Source organism: Zalophus californianus, chromosome 10 (genome assembly GCF_009762305.2).
Source record: "Zalophus californianus isolate mZalCal1 chromosome 10, mZalCal1.pri.v2, whole genome shotgun sequence".
NCBI lineage: Eukaryota > Metazoa > Chordata > Mammalia > Carnivora > Otariidae > Zalophus > Zalophus californianus.
Genome location: NC_045604.1, coordinates 74,093,686 through 74,106,123, shown reverse-complemented (window position 1 = coordinate 74,106,123; position 12,438 = coordinate 74,093,686). Strand labels below are relative to the sequence as shown.

Genomic DNA, 12,438 nt, shown 5'->3' with positions numbered 1-12,438 from the left:
TGTCCCTGGTCCTCCCCAGACGTCACTGTGTCCCCACCACCCAAAGGGGCATGGACAGAGACTGGGTCCAGTGTCTTTCCTGGGACTGTGCCGTGGGAGGATGGGAGGCTATGGCATGGCTCCTCAAGGAGCTTTTCATCAAAAAATACTACAGAAGATGAATAAGTAATCAGATATTAACAACTTGCCAAATTGAGTTTAATCAAGAACTAAAATGGATGAGACAGGAAACACGTTTTATGGGGGTGGAAGATGAGACTCTTTTCCTCATAAGACCTTGAGAGAGAAATATCCTTGGAGATCATCTAGTCCAGCATTTCTCAAAGGGCCACCTGCCTCCAAATCCCCTGGGTTACTTATTGGGAATACAAATTCCCAGCCCTTGTCCCTGAAGATGCTGATTCAGTAGATCCAAGGCAGGGCTCAGGAACACAGACTCTTCTAAACAAATAGGCCAGATTTTTGATACCCATATAGTCTGGCAGTACTAGGCCCGAGGTACACAAATCTGTTTCTCCACTAAGCTTCCCCAATCCTCCTCATCAGAATTAATCAGAACAAGATGTGTGATACTGTGTCCTACAAAGCTGATCAATGCATTTACAGGTTCCACAGGGCTGTGTGCAGCAGTCTTCATGTGCCCGGCTCTGCATCCGCCCAATGCCCTTGGATGCAAGGCTCCCCTGCCTGGGATACACGCCTGCATGGTGTTGACTTGCTATCATGCACACACTCTGTGCTCAGCTTAAGTGTCCTGTCTTGTAGGATGTTCAAGGCCCAGTCAGGCACTGATCTGGAAAGAACACATTTCCTGTGCCCTAAAGGCAGGCAGGTCACTTACCTTTTAGAAAGTGAACTTCAACTACAGGTCACAAATGCAATCCTCCCCTCTCCAGGTTTGGAGAGGGAGATTAGCATATGTGTGAATTCTTTTTATCTCCACATAAATACATAAGAGAGTCCAATCTTCGCAAAATTATATTATAATAATTTGGATAGGGGCTGGACTGAAGAAAGGGGAACTAAACTGAGAAACAAAATCTCTCTTTCCCCCCCCTCCTCCTTTCTGCTACCTGCCTTGTCTCTGTCTCCCTCTCAAGACAGAGATTTACCAACATCAAACATTTCAAGGACCAATACACATCAGCTCTGGATTTACTGATCACAAATCATTCTTATCTTCCAATTAAAGGAGACCCTGTAACAGTGTCTTAACAGTTAACACTGCATCAGCTGAATTACCTTTATAATTGAAAGAATACAAACGGATTGCCTCCTTTACTTCTAACATTCTGCAAACTTATTAGTACAGATATTTGTTGAATTAGTAAATCATAATGAGCTATCACCTTCCTTTTATTCTTCACAGTGGGCTACTTGGCAAAGGCAGTGAGACTTGTTAATGACCACAACTCAAGAGTGGGGTTCTTGCCCTGACCCTTGCCTCCTGCCACTTTTCTTTTAGAGCTCTGTGGACACCTTGAAATTGAATGTAAAATTGTGCTTATTCATTTTGGGAGGGCACTGGCTTTCACCAGATTCTCAAAAACATCTGTGGCCCGCAAAGGGATAGAAGCACCATTGGAGAATCTCTTTCTCAGGTGTCAGACTGTTCTAGCAGGGGCATGATCAAGATGACCACTGAGAAGCCTTCCATCTTATCATTCATAGCAAGGCTTCCATTTACCCTCAGAGGCACACCTTTTCCTGCAGTGGTCCCTGAGAGCTGGAGTCCACAGGAGGTCAGCTTCTGGAGCATCTCCTTTTCCTATTTTACTTCTAAGACCCAGAACCCAGCTTCTTCCCTCTGCTGAGTCTATGATGTTCCAATTAAGAAGCCACTAGAAATTTGATAGGTTTGCACAGAATGCGCCATGACTATGCACCTGTCCTCATGGAGCTTGCAAGCTAATGGTAGAGACATACATATAAGATGTAATTACAGTACAATCAGAAACATAACAAGTACAGCTAACATGTACTATATGCTGTCAATGTGCCAGGCAGCAAGCTAAGCATTTCATGTGTGGCATTCTGTCTAATCCTCGCAACAGCCCCAAGAACTGGACTCATTTATCTCAATTTTACATTAAGAAAACTAAGGCACAGAGATGCCAATAAACCAGCGGAAGGCCACACAGCTAGGAAGTAGCAAATAGTGTGCCTGCCTCAACCTTCCTTCTATGGATTCATCCACCCCAATCCATTAGCCAATGGATGTGGGAACTAGTTGGGGTCAGGATCTAGTTTCATTGCCTTTGCCTGAGTTTTAGGAGGGTCTGGGATAGGAAATGCTGAGATTCAGCCTCCCTTAGATCTCTCAGGTTATACCTGATCCAGGTGACTTGGCTTCCTGCCCACCCAGTTCTGTTTCTCTTCCAGTGCCCAGTTCTACCCTGAGACTTTAGCTGGGTCCTCCTCAATGCAATGCAGTCTGTTGCTGGCTGGGGTCTTCCTTCAATAAAACGGGCATGACTTCTTTCTAGAATTAAGACAATTGATACACATTTTTCTGAGAGTTTACCATATCCCAGACCCTATTTTAGGCAGTGGACATATGGGATGAATAAGAGTGAATCCTGACCTAAAGGAGCTTATGCATTCATTGTTTTTTAAAAAATTTCTTTTCTTTCATTAGATATGGACACCTACTATGTCACATGAAGTGATGTAGATGTTTGTATTATTGTAATAATACAGGTAAGGAGAACAGATGTTCAACTAGCCAACAAATATATTAGCGGGATTATTTTATGTGGTGACGAGGGCAACAATGAAACAGGGATGTGAAAGAAAGGGAGGTACGAGAGACCTTATTTAGATGGGAAGGTCTTGGTCGGTCTGGTTGAGGAGGTGGCCTGTGAGAGGAGATGTGAATGCCCAGAAGAAGAGATCAGTATATGCCCTGAGGACAGAGTGAACAGCTGGGAAATGGCCTGAAGGCAGGACTGACCCTGGGCCACTGAAAGAAGATAGTCGATGTTAGAGCCACAGGGAATGGCAGGGAGAACAAAGCCTGCTTGGGAAACAGGCAGCAAGACCAGTTAGGCACACTGCAGCCACAGAGAGGATGTGAATGTTATTTTATGGACAGCAGGGACACACAGAGAAGGCATCAGCGTCATTTGATTTGGATTCAGAGATCATCCTAGCTGCTGTATGTCATCTTCCCAGGGGTCTCACCTCACCTCCTGGACCAGATCCATAGATGCCCAAACAGAACTGGAAGCCACCCTTCCTGCTGGGACTTGATCCTCATCTTCCCAGGGTCATTCAGACCTACTTCAGCCCCCTGCAATCCTGACCCTTTATAATCCTCTCTTCTCCAGCTGCCAATCTATGATAGACACTCTGCTTTCACTGAGTCACATTCATTTGTATAGAAAAAAAAGGGGGGGGGAGAACAAGTAATTGGAAATTCAGTGATTCCCTTATGCCCTTGAGTCCCTCTTAGGGACCGGGTTGAAGTGATACCCACTTCCAACACCATCACAAAAGACATAGCGAGTCCTGACACACAACACAGATAATTAAGTTTCACGGACTCCACCCAACTGCTGAGCAAAAGGTGTCTAACCCAACACTCAGCCAGGTGACATGAGACCCTGAGCCGCCACCATATCGGGGATGATTTGCAAATGGACTGTGCAGCCCATGAGATGAGTGGTGGACAATCCTAGCCTAGAGGAAGGAGGCAGTTTGATGTTTTTAAAACCCTGCAATGAAATGTCAGGGCCATTTGAATATATTGAGCAAACGAAGAAAATGGAATCAAGAGGAAAGGAAAGGCAAACATCCTCAAATCTTGTTCCTAAGGGTCCTTCATGAGCGCAGCCGTCTATGCCAATAAGTTATCTAAGGAAGAAAAAAAAATACCTTTTTTTCCCTGTTTGTTTCCCCTTTGAACAACTGAGGGTTTTTCCAAAAGGTTCCAATTTCTCTTTGATTCTGTAGTTGCTGTTGATAGCATTCAAAGGCCTTTGGGGTAACAGGTGCATTTCAAATGAGTGAAAATAACAAATAAATTGGATCCAGGATTTACAGCATTAGCACGGTCTTTGTTCTCTTGCATCAATGCCTGGCTTATGGACAGCTGATCTACACAACCCACAGGAGCCTAGGGAGATGGTGGGCAAGGGTGCTACAGAAGGGAGAAGGAGTAGGGGGCAAAGGGAGTGGGAAGAGGCAGAGGAGGACCCCTGAGTACTCCCTCATGTGTAGTTCATTAGAACATACTCCAGGCTCTACCTCCAAAATACAACCGACACCTTTTCTCTTCCCTTCACCCCACTGTCACCATCCTGGTCTAAGTCACCATTATTTCTTCCCCAGATGACCTCAACAGCCTCCCCTGGTTCCTCTCATTTCCTCTCTCTGCCCCTTCAATCCATTCTCCACACAGCAGTCTAAAAGATCTTTACCAAACACACAGCTCATCATGTGACTCCCTGCTTAAAATCCATCTGGAGCTTCCTGTGGTCATTAGGATAACTTCTGATTGCTGGCTACAGCTTTGAAGTCTCTGCAAGATTGGTCCCTGCCTCAGTCTCCCCACTGTCCTCTACACTCTGGTGTCATAGGCAGCTTCTAAGATGGTCCCTCGTGATCCCTCCTTCCTGGCATTCATGCCTTTGGGTAGTCCCCTCTCCTGGAGTGTGAGCTGGACCCCCAGACCTGCTTATAATGAATAGAAGACAACACAAGTGAGAGAGCTTAAAAGTCGACCCTTCCTTAGCTAAGCCTTCAGATGACAGATGCCCTAGCTGACACATTTTGATTGCAGCCTGTAAGAGACCCTGGAACAGAGGCCCTGGCTAAAGTTGCACCTGGATTCCTGAACCTCAGAAACTATGTGATAATAAATGTTGTTTTAAGTCACCAAGTGTTGAGGGGTAATTTATTACACAGCAATGGATAGTTAATATATCCAACCATCTTTTTCTCCTTTCAGCCTATAGGCACACCTCTCTTGCCTGTGCCAGGACCCCCACATATTCCACCCTCTGCGGAAATGCTCCACCCCTGCCCTTCACATGGCTGTATGTTTTTCATCCTTCATTTCTAAGCTAAGATGTCACTTTTTCAGAAAAGTAACCTGATCACACCATCTAAGTAGTTATCCCACCTACCATGATTCTGTAATACCCTGTTTATTCTCTTGTAGATCTACTGTGGTTAGTAATTATAAATTATCGATACATGAACCAAATGAGTCTTTCCCTTATATGTGGATGGATGGATGCATCTCGATGGACAGATGGGTGGATGGACAGGTAGACAGGTGGATGGATAGTTGGATGGATGGATGACAGATGAAGAAGAGAAAGTGTATGTGTTCAGAAGATGGTCAACATATCAAGAGGACTTGGAACCAGGGAGGTTTTAATTTAAAGGAGGGGTTGGCAACTAAAGTTTAATTGGGACACAGCCACATTCATTTTTTTGCATATTGTCTATGGCTACTTTCACACTATAGAAGAGTTGAGTAGTTAAGATAGAGACACCATGACCTGGAAGCCTAAAATAATTAGCATCTGGCTCTTTCTAAGAAAAGTTTGCTGACTCTTCATCTAAGAGAAAGGGGATTTGGGAAGTGAGTGGAGTGCTGTCTTCAGGAATTGTGTAGAAGAGGAACATAAGTTGTCCTATGTACCTTTAAAGGGGGTAGAGAGAAGGACCCACACGCAAAACAGAGACAGATGTGGGCTCAACAAGAGAAAGAATGTTCTTAGAGTTAGAGCTGCACCCCAAAAGAAGTTCCCTGGGAAGCAGACAGCACTGTGTCATCAGAAATATGCAAGGAGAAGCTAGAACAGCATTTTCTGAAACACTGTAAAGACATTCTAGCATTGCCTAGATGACTAGTCAAGGATTTAGGGCTTCCTAACTTGCTTCTGTAATGAACTTTAGAAGTCAGAAGAAACCTAAATACCATTCTAAACATTTATAAAGCACAAATAATATACATAGAATGATAAAGGGAAGTTATGTTAAAATACAGATATCAAAGATTTGTAATAGAACTGTATAAATAGGCTTTTTCACTGACATGTTAAATAACAATATCCAGTGGTGGTCTAATAACTATAGTAACTTTGAGATAGATATAAGTATAAAGAAGTCAGCAAACTTGGCCCACAGATCAAGTCTGGCCTACCACTTGTTTTTATAAATAAAGTTATATTGAAACACATCCACTCCCATTTGTTTATATACTATCTATGACTACTTTCACGCTAAAGGGCCTAGTTGAATAGTTGAGACAGCAACCATATGGGTCACAGCACCAAAACTATTTACTACCTGGCTCTTTACAGAAAAAATTTTTCAACTCCTGCCATAAAGGTCTTTCAAGATACCTGTAACATTGTAATGTGGTATGAAAATATCCAGGATTTCTACTCATGATAGAGTCATAGGTACTGCTAATGCTATTATGGTTTGTTTTGAAATTCCCATTTGAGGGGCGTAATAAATTTCTGATAAAGTTTAGATGAAAAGTGCTGGGGGGAGGAGGGAGGAGGAAGGAATGGGAGAGTAGATTGCTCGATGGATACAGAGTTTCCATTTGGGGTGATGAAAAAGAACTAGATGGGGTGATTGTTGCACAGTGGTGTGAACGTACTTAATGCCCCTGAATTGTACACTTTAAATTAGTTAAAATTAATTAAAATTAGTTAAAATTTCATGTTACGTGTTTTTTACCACCAAAAAATGAACCCCCCCCAAAATGACTGAATTTTTCTCCATTCAAGTTCATGGACCCCCTTAATCCCACCCATGAACTCCAGGTAAAAAGCCCAGTATATTCCAGCAGTCTACGTTGTTAGAGAAATACTCCAGTCCATGGATTGGAAAGTGTAATGATGTTGCGGTTTGATCGGTGAAAGCCAGAGGATGACTCTCCTGGTGAAGGAGGCAGAGGGACAGAGCCCACTTCCAAATCCCTTCTGCACACAAGCCAGGATGGAGCGTGTAGTAATGCCACTGGGGTGCCCCGGGGAAGTTCAGGAAAGGATAAATTTCCCAAACCACCTCAAGAACCCAGGAACCAGGGATGGGAAGCCCCAATAAGCCCTTTTTGTGATTCTCTGGGTTTGTATGCTACCAAATGCACAGCTGCCCTAAGACCCCTAAAGTCACCACCATGCTCCAAGCATGCAAGGGATCATGTGAAAAAGCCAGGTCTGAGCCCACAGCCTAAGACGACAGAGGCCTCAGATGCCCTGCAAAGGCAAGATGCTTAATTGTGGAACTCAATTTTGTTTTCATAGGAATCAATTTGGAGGGATTTTCATTTTCAATTATTCAACAACATCCAATTTTCCCTTCACACCTCAACCAGACAGGAGGAGAGAAATTGCATGTGTCAATCACCCCTGAAAGCTGCTGACCAGCCTGAAGTCACCCCTGCATGGAGGGAGCATTAGTGGGGCCCTGGGAATGTGCCCTGGCTTTTCCGAGACAAATGGAGACACCACATGGCCTTTTGCCCCAGACACCGGGACACTGTCTGGTACTTCTTCTCCCTATCAAGGAGGGAGACAGACAATCTCCTCGCTGGCAAGAGTGACACCCTCAGAAAATGAGAGAGGGGAAGTAGCCCCCTGCCCTTCCTCCTCGACAGTCTTTCTGTCCCTATTCATCCAGCACCACAGAGGGCCCTCCCTGAGTCCTTGGAAATAATAGGAAATAATGGTTCAGACTCCAGAGCCCCCTCTCCTCCTACCACTGTGACCCTGAGAAAATGAACTGAATCATTCTGAATCTTGGCTTTTTACTCCTTACTGTGGAGATGAGCATGTCTAGTTCCCAGGCACAGACAGATTAAGCAACTTGCCCAAGTTTCCATAACTAGTTAGTGGCAGAACCTGGATTCAAAGCCAAGTCTAGCTGCCAAAGCTTAACTCCTATCCTGTAGAGGATGGTGCCGGACACATATTAGGCTCTCAACAAATAATTCCTATAGTACTGATACAACACTTCAATGCTGTGACACATTTGTATACAACGCTGCGAGCTGGTTAGTTCCCTGAAGTCAGGAGCTACCTCTTATGTCACTCGCCACATGGTATTCAGCCATGTGTTTATCAATTCACATATGCAAGCCCTCAACTCACTTCCAAAATAGTTATCAAATGCTTACTTTGTGCCAGGCCATGGGCCAGCAGATGAGAAGAAAGTGAGGGGACATTCATTCACTCACAGGCCAAACACCTGACTGCCCTCTCTGTGCCAGGGACTGCCACTGCCCTCCAGGATCCACAGTGAATGGAGGGGGTGGGGTGTGTAAGGCAATGGGTATGCCAGAGGCTTAAATGTGCTCAAAAGAGTGGAATTCTGAGCCAGGTGCAGGGTGGGCTCTCAGTCTTAATAATAGTTACAACAACAACAATAATATGGTGAAGAAGCACACTCCTTTGGCTAGGTATTGTCTAAGTATTTTAGTGTCTTGCATTAAATCCTAACAATTTTGTGATAGAAAAGCTATTTTTGGGGCGCCTGGGTGGCTCAGTTGGTTAAGCGACTGCCTTCGGCTCAGGTCATGATCCTGGAGTCCTGGGATCAAGTCCCGCATCGGGCTCCCTGCTCAGCAGGGAGTCTGCTTCTCCCTCTGACCCTCCCCCCTCTCATGTGCTCTCTCTCCCTCATTCTTTCTCTCAAATAAATAAATAAATAAATAAATCTTTAAAAAAAAAGAAAAGAAAAGCTATTTTTGGCTCCATTCTAAAGATGATAGCACTGCGGACAAAGAGGTCAAATTACTTGCCCAAGGTCTCAGAGATCAGGAGATGTAGAGCCAAAATCTCTAGCCCGGGAATTTAGTTTCAGAGAACATACTCTTCTTAACCAATTTATACTATGTGCCACACCCCGCACACCCCATATGAATAAATGTTTGTTGGGTTGAACTAGCCAGGACTGGCTGGCAGTAATGAGGCCAAAAGGGTGATGGAGAACCCACTCCCTGGCCCAAGCTGGGATGGAGGGTGTCCAGACTGACCATGCCCTTGGGCTCCAGCACCTGAGGTGGCTCCAGTGTTATCTCTTAGGCCAGATGAGCAGGAAATGGCAGCAGTCAGATGCAAGGAGCTTTCATTTTCTCTGAGTGATGACTTTGTCCTGATGGGGGTGGGCTGCAGTATGGGCAGGGAGGCTGCAGAAATCCTGATGGAAGCATCTTTGGCAGTGGGTCTATGGAAATGGAAGTGAGGAGAGACACAAGCCTCCATGGGGCTAAGGGCCAGAAAGGGTCCTCCCCACTTTCCCAGCAGAGGTGGGCTCACAGGTGGATGAGGGACCACCTTAACAACACAGGACTCGGGCCAAAGGTTATGAAAACTGTCATTCAGAGAGGAGACGGCACGCCCTGAAACTGGGATCAAGCTTTCCTCTAAAAAACTGCTGTCAGATGGAGGGCTGGATGTAGACTGGCATATTTTTTGTTTTTGTTTTTGTTGTTTTAACTGGAACGTTTCACTGTCTGATCCACTTAAAGCACCATGAGTCTGGGAGAGCCCAGGAGACAGACAGGGGCATGGTGTCACCCAGGGCACTGCTGGAGTCACAGGTAACGATTGGGGAGGACGCAGGAATGCTCTTCATAGGCATGATTTCACATCTCTTCTTCAGAGGGAAAATGTTCCTCTGCACAAAGCTCATTTTCAGGTGCCCTCTGACAACTGACCAGCAAGCACACATTTAGAGCCAGGGAAGAAATTTGTGGGGCTCATGATAAAAAAGCCTTTGGGGATGGCTCCCCTCCGTGGTACATGGACGCCTCCGGGGGCTGCTGAACGGTGAGTGCCCCAAGCACAGTCCAGCTACCAGTCAGGCTCACATGGATGGTCCTTCCTCAACCCACCTGCCCACTGCCCCCACCCCGCCTCCTCTCCTCTCTGATTAATACTACAGACAGTCAGATTCCTTTAGCAAACATTTGTATACCCAGTTCCATGTAAGGTACTGAGGACAGAAAGCTGAGAAAGGCAGTATGGTGAGGTAGTTAGGAAAATGGACTTCAATGTCAGGCTGTGGATTGAGGACCGACCACAGGTAAGTGTTTTAATCCTGTGAGCCCTGGCTCCTTCATCTGTAAAATGGGAATAACCACTCCTACTTCATAGAGTTATTGGAAAAACTAAATGTGAAAGCATGGGTATGGTCCAAACAGTCTTCCTACATGATGAGCACTTCGTAAAATCACCTAAAGACTCAGATAGTGTCTCTTCATGCCAGAATTCCCAGTCCAGTAGGGCACACTGGCTTCTGAACAAGTTACTTCAACACAGTGTGATGTAACAGGAGACATGAACAGAAGGTCCAACCCTCTCTGATGGAGCCAAGAATGAATCCAGGAGGTGACATTTAAGGGAAAAAGTCAGCTCTCCAGGGAGCTAATATAGTCATTTCTGTGGCTTCAGGGCCTGCCGAGGCCCAGATCTAGCATACAGAGAAAGTGCTCAAAAATATCTGTTGAGAGAAACTAAAGCCAAGTCTTAAAGGATGAACAGTACTTCACCAGGCAGACGCAGCAGATGGAAAGGGCATTCCAGGAGGAGGGAACCACATGTGCAAAGGCATGAGACACAACCCTGGTAACATGTCAAGTAGTGCTGCCTCAGTGGAACACCAGCCTCACGAGGGGTGAACAGCATAAGGCAAGGCTGGCCAGGATCCAGGATCCAGCTCAGGAGAGCCTGGTGTTCCAAGATAGAGAGTTTGTACTGCTTTCTACAGGCAAAAACAGAGCCTCTGTAGGGTTTCAAATAAAGAAGTGGCCGGATGAGATGATGCTTTTGAAAGATCACATCGGGGCAGAGGCAGAGGATGGCCAGAAATAGAGAAGCCCTTGGTGGAAGATACTGGTAAATTCCCAGGGCAGGAGGGCGGATGGAGAGAAAGCAGATTGTGGGACGGGGGTGGGGTGGGGGGAGGGGGCAAACAGAAACAGGGGAGGAAGGGAAGGGAAAAGATGGGAGCTGGGGACATCAAAAGGGAATTAAGACATGGAATGATGGAATGGTGGAATGGGCAGGCTCATCCACTGTATGGTGGGGATGAGGGAGTGAGATGAGTCAAGGGTGATGTGATTGGTAGATGCAGGGAGAGCCATTTACTGAGAGTGAGGACATGAGAGGAGGCGTCCCTGCTCTATCCTGCTGAGTGTGAGTTACATGCGAGAGATAACAAGGGATGTATGTGCTTTTTGGACACAGGGTTCCAACACTCAGGGGAGCTTCAGCTGCAGGTGGCAGCACCCAGCTGTGGTCCTAAGTCATGGTCCCATTCATTCCCTGATGTCCTCCATGGTCATGACTCTGTGACTTCCTCCCACCATGCCCACAGCTCTCTGAAAACAAGGTCTTGTCTTATTCTTCTGCTCCTTCCCCAGAGCTAGCAGAGGGAAATATTCTAGATATGGACTTTGATTATGTCTAATCCAGAGGTTCTGCGTGCCTTCAGGGAAGGATTTCTGAAGATGTCTAGCACAGTGCCTAACATGTGATTGGTGCTCAAGGAAGCTGATGATCAAAGTGAAGGAAGGCAAAAGCTCTTGTGTCATTTATAGATCCCCCAAGAGCAGGACCCAGTGCCCACCAGTGTCCCTTTTACAGGGGGCATGTGAGAGCCATAAGATGCAGGCACTTGCAGGACATGACTTACAACAGAATCCAGGTTCCTCCACTTGGGCAAGTCACTTCCCTTTCTGGGTCTTAGTTTCCCTGCATGCACAATGATGATGGTATGGATTGCCTGGAACCATCACTGAGTCAGATATAGAAACCACATAATACACAGTCTGGCTCAGCATCAGTTCAACAGTTGGTAAAAATGCTAATAATGGTGATAATTCTAATGATTTGCTGCTATTATTGATCTGGCTGATGATGAAGAGTATTTAATATCTTTATCCATCATTCCCTTGCTTAAAACCCTTCAAAGAACCCACTGCTCTCATGATAAAGACAAAGATACCTAATATGGCCTCCAAGACCCACTGCTGTCTGACTCCTGCTTGCATCTCCAGCCCCATCGTGATGAGCTTGCCTGCCCTCCCTTCCTCCTCTCCAGCCTGGCCTCTCTCACTGAGGCACTTGGTGACTTGCCAGCCTGCCAGACATCAGCAAGACTTCTCCTGTACCCTGAGCTATGAGATTTTTGGCCTCCTCACTTGTTCTCCCATTAATTTCTCACTCTCTTACTCATTCAAAAGACATTTATCTATTACCTACTCTATGCCAAGCACTGTAAGAACTGAAGTGCCTGAAACTGCAGCCACGAATGGGATATCAGTGAGTAGTCCATTATCCATCTGTACCTGCTTGTCAGTAAACTTGGTTTAAAAAGAAATGTGAGGAGAATGAGGTAGGATAGAAGGGCACGATCCCAAAGACCCAAGCTGTTCTCCACTCCTGTTTAATTACAGTAATAGAA

The 12,438-nt window shown here is 45.6% G+C and overlaps 1 protein-coding gene across 12 annotated transcripts in view; it reads right to left on the bottom strand.

Annotated features, from left to right (window-relative positions):
• Nucleotides 1–12,438, bottom strand: part of RBFOX1 (RNA binding fox-1 homolog 1) — a 2,051,181-nt gene that overhangs the window by 1,577,217 nt on the left and 461,526 nt on the right. The gene's annotated exons all lie outside the window — the stretch shown is intronic.